Consider the following 7129-nt stretch of genomic DNA (forward strand, 5'->3'; position numbering starts at 1 on the left):
CTGTGCCAACAGCTTGGAATAGTTCTTTGAAATTGGGCAGGTTCCTTTTTCTTGTATGTCTCCTAAAGTGAGTCAGGGAGTTTCCTATTCACAGTCTCGTGCGTTGCTGAGCTCAGTTAAGTTTAGGGGAGTTTCTATCCTGACATAGTAAGGGGGTTTTGGATTTAGGCACAACCAGCAATCTTGTCCTAAGAATTGGGTGGTCTTATTTAAGACCTGTGTATTGTCATTAGCATAGTTATTAATGCTCCTTCTGGTTCTGGTTGTGGCTGGTCGAATGTCTAGGTTTAATAGCTATTAGGCTACTACTTGGAGGGGCTAGAGCTAGAGTCGGAGTTGCTCTGGAAACAGAAGTGTTCTTAGGTGTAAGAAATGGTTTGTTGGGTTCTATAGGGTTCTATAGGGTTAGCCTTCCTGGGAGGGTCCTTAACTTGTTTAGTAAAATATGATCCTGAATCATACCCAGTGTTATATAATCTGATACCCCAAGTCTGTCCTGTGAGCCAATAGTGTTGTCCCTCAGGGCTACCAGTTTTTATGGTGATTATGATAGGTTTGCAAGACTCAAGAGAGCATGTGGAGGGGCTTGGTCCTCTTATTAATCTAATATGATTATCATTCTGATTTTTATAATTAGCTATAGTGGAGATAGCTTCACAACCCCAGCTAGCACAAGAAAATTGGCTTTGGCCCTCACATCTGAGTCCCATATTACCCATGCAGCCAGATATGCTTGGGTAATGTCCTTGAGGACAAATATAGAGTCTTATCCCTAAGAGGCTTTTCTCAGCCAATAATATGCCACAGCCGGGTGCCCCCTTATAGCCTAAGTATGCTCCTCTGCCTAGGAAGGATCCTGATCCAAGGTGGTGTCCAGCCATTGCAATGGTGAGGGGAAGCCGGCACAAGTTTACTCAGATCTCTGGCTGGTGATGTTCTGGGCAATGATTTCACCGGTCTCGGTTACTATAAGCTCCTATACTCTAGGCTGGTGTATGTTTCTGTATGCCTGGGCTAAAGAGGAAAAAAGGAAGAAACAGAGGGTTAGACTTATGTACACTTGAGTCTTAGTCTTAAGGGCCCGTCTTCCTGAGCTGTCCACTCTTGTGCTGCCTTCACGTGGGAGTGATGAATCCACGATGGGATGCTGTCTACTTCAACTGCAGTGGACATCATCAGGTAGACAGTGAAGGGTCCTTTCTGCTTGGGTTCTAGTCCCTTGGAAGTGAACTTCCAAATCTACACAGAGTCCCCAGGCTGAAACTAATGGGGGAATCCATCCCCCGGGGCTGAGTGGGCAGCGCAAACCAAATTTTATTCTTTACACTATGAAGGGCCCGTAAAGACTTCAGTAAGACAAGGTTACATAGTTCTGCCTGTTTTCATCTTTTATTCTAGGTGCTAAAGGTGGGCGTTTTCCAAAGAAAATTTCAAATGGGGTGGATCCACTAATATACAGAGTACGCCTGGCTCGGAGAAGAGCAAAGGTCGAAGTTCTACCCAGGTCCCACCAGTTTCTAATCCTAACTTGAATAATGTCTCTTTTAGGGTCCTATTTATTCACTCTACTTGGCCCAAACTTTGAGGCCAGTAGGCGCAGTGGAGTTTCCATTGCAAATTTAGGTAGCTAGCCAATTGTTGTAATACCTTTGCTACAAAGGCTGGCCCGTCATCTGACTCTAAAGTTCTGAGGAGACAAAATCAAGAAAGGATTTCTTGTAGTAGTTTCTTAGTAACTACTAAGGCAGTATCTTTCCTGGTGGGGAAGGCCTCTACCTATCCTGAAAGTGTCTAAAAAAAAACAAGAAAATATTTGTAGCCCCCCACAGTCAGGGTTACTTCAATGAAATTGACTTTCCAGTGGTCCCCTGGATAAGTTCCTCTTTCCCTATGCCTAGGTTCTTCTATCTTCCCTTTCTTTGGATTAACTTCGGCACAAGCAGGGCATTGTGAGACAATCTCCTCTGCAGTTCTTCTCCCTTTTAATAAGTGAAAGTAGAGGTCTGAAGCTTGGAGCATCTTATTTCACCCTAGGTCTGTGGTCTGGTGGAGTTGGTGGAGGAGAGTCTTTCCAAGGGCCTGTGAGAGCCCAATTTTTCTATCTGGGGTCATGTACCACCCCTGTTGGTTCCTAGTGGCTCCCTTATCTTGAAAATATATGTTCTCTTCCACCATATAGGTCAGAGATGGAGGCAGTTCTGGGTAAGGGACAACAGTCAGTAGAAGTGGTAGGAGCCCCACTGGCCTTGCGGCTGCTATTCTTGCCTCTGCATTGGCTCGTCAGTTTCCCTCAGCCTCAGGACTATTCCCTTTTTGATGCCCTTTACAATGAACAATAGCAAGACCCTTAGGCATCCATATGGCTTCGAGTAAGGCTAAGATCTCCCCCTTGTTCTTCATGTTCTTCCCAGCTGAAGTCAGAAGCCCTTTTTCCTTGTAGATGGCTCTGTGTACATGTGCAGTGGCAAAGGCATATTGGCTGTCAGTACATACTGTGACTGCTTTATCCTTTTTCCATCTTAGTGTCTCAGTGAGGGTGATGAGTTCAGCTTTTTGAGTAGAAGTCCTATGGGGAAGAGCTTGTGACCAGATAGATGGTGCCAATTAGAGTGATGACCATTACCCCAGCATACCTCCTCCCTTCCTGCATGAAGCTGCTCCCATCCATGAACAGAGCTTCATCGGCCTCAGGCAGAGGGGAGTCTTTGAGGTCTGGCCATGAGGAACACACAGCGTCAGTGAAATCTATGCAGTCATGAACAGGGGTCTTGGGGTCTGGGTCTGGCAATAGATTGGCTGGGTTGATGACAGTAGCTTTGGATTTTAGCCATACATTTGGGGTCATCTGGTGAACACCTTCTGGGCTATCTCGACAAGTTGGGACAGGTTCATCCCTGCAAAACCTTCTAATTTTTTTGTAATTTACACCAGATATCAGGGGCTGCCTGAGTAGCAAAGGCTACATTCATTGCCCACTGGTTCTTAGGGTCCTTAGGATCAATGGGGGTGTATACCCCGTATGCCTCCTGTAGTTGTTCAAGAAATGCTCCAGGGGATTCCTGAGGTCCCTGTATAATTTCAGTTACCTTAGAAAGATTAGTTGGCTGACAAGAAGTCATCCTAATTAGTCTAATTAGAATCTGGTGGTACCAATCTAATGCCACTCTCCCCGTTTGAGAATTATCTCCCCAGTCTGGGCAGGTGAAGGGAAATTCCTCCTCAATCTGTTCCCCTGCTTCCTCAAATCCCCTCCCTCCTGCAGCTATCTTTTGTGCTTTAGCCCAAACGCGTCTGTGTTTTTCCATGGTGAAGAGGGTAACTAAAAGCTTTTGGCAATTGTCCCAGATGGGGTGGTGAGTCTGAAAGACACTTTGTAAGAGTCCCATTAATGCCTGGGGTTTCTCAGATAAAGGTAGATTTTTTGCCTTCCAGTTGTACAGGGTCTATCTGTGTGATGCCCCTGGGGCGGTGCTTCTCGCAAGGGGAGGATGGCCGGGTGGTGGGATGGGCTGGTGCCCTGCCCAGAGTGGGAGTAGGAGGCCCATTGGGGTTACCTGCCTGCATCCGAGGAGGTAAGGCGCTGCTATTTGGTCTCTGCTGTCCTAGATTATCCAGTGGGGGAAGGTCACTGTCCTCTGGTGGAGACTGGAGGACTGAGGGACTGGGCTGTCTTAGAGATTCGGTTGCCATATGTTTTGGGGTGCCTACAACCAAGACTCACACCCCTAGAGAAAGGGCACACTGACGGAACCAAAGAAGGGGGTTCTGAACAAGGTTTAACCATTGATCAATGTAGGGAAACTGATCAGGATGTCCCAGGTCTCCCATGACAATCTTTCAAACATTCCTCACTAAACCCCTGTCAAAAGAGCTCTCCGGAGGCCAGTTTACACCAAAAGATGGCCACTCAGCTTCACACGAAGTTCTTAGTCTGCCTGGAGAAAACTCGATGCCATAGTCAGCTCCCTCTACAAACCCTTCTTTGAAATGTTACAGGAGACATCCCAAGGGTGTCTTCTGTGAACTTGGGCCTCCCCCCATCACTTGCATGGAAAACACGTGACAGACACTCAGACAAGAACAATTACTGGGGTGTAGGTGGACCCAGAGAGGTCCGTCACCTACAACCTAGACAAGACCAAAGACAATAGACAGAACTCGATAAAGGACACAGGAGGCAGCGTCCCGTGGCCAGGCCAAGGTCCAGGAGATATGACTGTGTCCAGTCTCTCCACGGACCCCCAATGACCGGTCAACAGAAAGGTATCTTTTTATCCAGATACTGAGGCCTCGGAGATTCCCGATGGGATCGGGAACAAAGAGTGCGTCCTAGAGATTGTGTCCTTGACAATTGCGTTGACCCCATCACAGTGTTCAAGGGCCCTGGAACATCTCAGGGTGGCCACTCCTTTGAATCCGTAACAGAGACAGCAACTGCTTTGGAGGCTGGTCCGGTTTTAGATCTCAGGGCCACTCCCTGAGATCTCGCTGGAGCCTCCGAATGTTATAGCCACCAGCCCCTGATAGATACAGGACCACCAGAACTCAGTGAGTTATAGGAAACATACCCTTTATTCAGCCAGCTGGGTCTGCCAGGGTTACACAGACCCCAAATTAAGCAACCCTGAAATATAGAGATACAGGGTTTTTAAGCTCTAAACCTCTATTCTTTATCCTGTTTGAACACACAAGTCTATTTTTCTTCTTTTTACTAACTGTCAACCCACAGATCAGTTGTGCAAGCTGGGATACAGAAGCAGAAACTTATTGTTAGAGCATTATGTTCCCATGGACAATAGCCAAGCAGTAATTTTTCAGCCAGCATACTATATTCGTCTATTTATTGGTGCTTATACACTAGCATAACTGACCCTGAATTTAAGCAACCTAAAAGTATGAAGACTCTGCCAGTCAATGTACACTTGTATTATTGTCATGTCCCATAGTCAACATGTGACTCATGAGAACCATTCCTAACTAAGTACAGAGGCAGAAAACTGACATAATCAGCTGCAGCTCTAGGTCCTTCCTGGTGATTGCCCCATCATCCGACATGGGCTTCCATATCTAGCTAAACAGTAGAAATCTTTGCTCATTATTGTAAATGGAACTGTTGTTTTTCAAATTTTCAAAATTTAAACTGTTAATTTTTCAAAACAAACCTCTTTATTTTTAGTTTTTTTTCCCCACTTCCTTTTGCCTGTTTAACCCCCTTATTATCATTTTTTTCCCCAGAAATGCAGTATTTCCTTGTAAAACAATGTGTACATTTGCATATCAATTGAAGCTTCTCATTTAGTTCTGAAAAGAAAATCTGTTAGGAGGGTCCCTCCTCAAACTGGTCCACGATGGCTGGAGGCTCAGGGAACATAGCCATGACACCGTTCATATCAAGATGCCTAAAGCAAACAACTAAAACTTGGTCAATAAAGATTGTGTAAAACTAAAATGAGGTTAGCTTTTTCCTCTTTTTTAAAGAATTTCTATCTTACTGATTTTTATGTATTGAAATTTTTTTAATGTGTTTTCCTCTGTTTCCATTATTTATGAAATATATTTTTATTAAGATTTATCGATTCGTGTCCTTGAGGATATATTACTAGATCGTCTACTTATTACTCTTTGCCATCTTCAAATTGTGTTATTTCTGCTTCCCAGGTTTGCTTTGGGAAAGACAACAGATGCTGTAAATGAATGGAGTTGACCTTAAAACCTCATTTATTTGGATGAGTTAGCTGTCCATTTAAATCAAGTGATAGTTACCCAAAGTTATCAAAAAATGCAACCAAAATATACATCACTTGCGCTATTTACTAAGATTAAAAACTCACAGAAAAGTCTTTCCTAATGACTATTTGGATTCCCCAAAGCAGGGGAGCAAATAAGGGTGGAGAGATTAAGTAGAATATGTTGACAGTAGCAAGAAGGGACCTCAGATGAATGGGAATACAGAAACATAACATATATAAAAGGCACATACATTAACTAAAAGGTAGACTATCTGAAACCATTTAGTATTAATTAATAATTTACTCTTTAGATGTTCTGCAAGTTATTCAAAACGTCTTGACATAAAACTCAAAGCACATTTAAGCATATCACCAACAAAGTAGTGCAGAAATATAGTGGTAAAGGCCAGGCTCCCCATGCAACTTTCTGCTCTGCTGGCCCCGCACATTGCCCGTGCCTACCATGGCCACCATTCAGCAGCTAGTAGGAAGGTGGCATTTAAGAGCAAAGGCTTTAATGAGAACGTGAAGGAATTACTCTGCCATGGGTGTCACGGCCAAACCAGATTGTGTCATCACTTCTGACAGCAAAAACCTCTCCATAAAAACTGAGAGCACATTGAAAACAATGCGGTTTTCATGTAACCTGAGCGAGAAGTTTGAACAAACCACAGCTAATGGCAGAAAAACTCAGACTGTCTGCGATTTATAAATGGTGCATCGGTTCAACATCAGGAATGGAATGAGAAGGAAAACACAATAACAAGAAAATTGGAAGTTGGGAAATTAGTGGTAGAATGTGTTGTGAACAGTGTTACCTGTACTCAGGTCTATGAAACTGTAGAGTAAAAATTCCATCATCCTTCTGGACAGGAATTAGTTGTGAGGGTAAACAGGCGCAGTTCGATGAGCAAATCTCTCGATGCTTTTTTCTTATTATTATTACTGCATTCAATTGTCTTTATCATAAATATTTTGTTACCAGAGAGTGGGGGGTCCTCTTCCAGTGCATTGTCCTGGTTCTTGATGTCTCAAAGAACTGAGCAAGACACCAAAATACAGTAGAAGGGAAAAGCTTTATTAGAAGGGAAAGTACACTTCCAGACATGGAAGCAGACCTGAGCAAGAGAAGCATGGTTCAAAAGGCCTGGTGACAAAGCCTTTGGCGTTTTTATCCCTATTTACTGTGAGTGGTCACTTTTCTTAGAGGGGTGGGCTTCCTTGATTGATGACTAAGATTGGCAGGATTCAGTGATTCACCATTTGCTCTCTGCGCATGTTCCTTCCCAGAATTCAGTCCGTTGTAATGATATTAATTAACTTTCAGGCATATACACCATATTATAATGATGGTAATGAGGCTCAGGTGAGTTGAAAGTTGTTGGGTCTTCATTGCGCAG

General features: G+C 43.9%; 1 pseudogene; it reads left to right on the forward strand.

Annotated features, from left to right (window-relative positions):
* The first annotated feature begins 6192 nt into the window (after nt 1-6192).
* LOC107504301 lies at nt 6193-6578 on the forward strand (annotated as a pseudogene).
* The last annotated feature ends 551 nt before the right edge of the window (nt 6579-7129 follow it).

Source organism: Rousettus aegyptiacus, unplaced genomic scaffold, assembly GCF_014176215.1.
Source record: "Rousettus aegyptiacus isolate mRouAeg1 unplaced genomic scaffold, mRouAeg1.p scaffold_m13_p_11, whole genome shotgun sequence".
Lineage (NCBI taxonomy): Eukaryota > Metazoa > Chordata > Mammalia > Chiroptera > Pteropodidae > Rousettus > Rousettus aegyptiacus.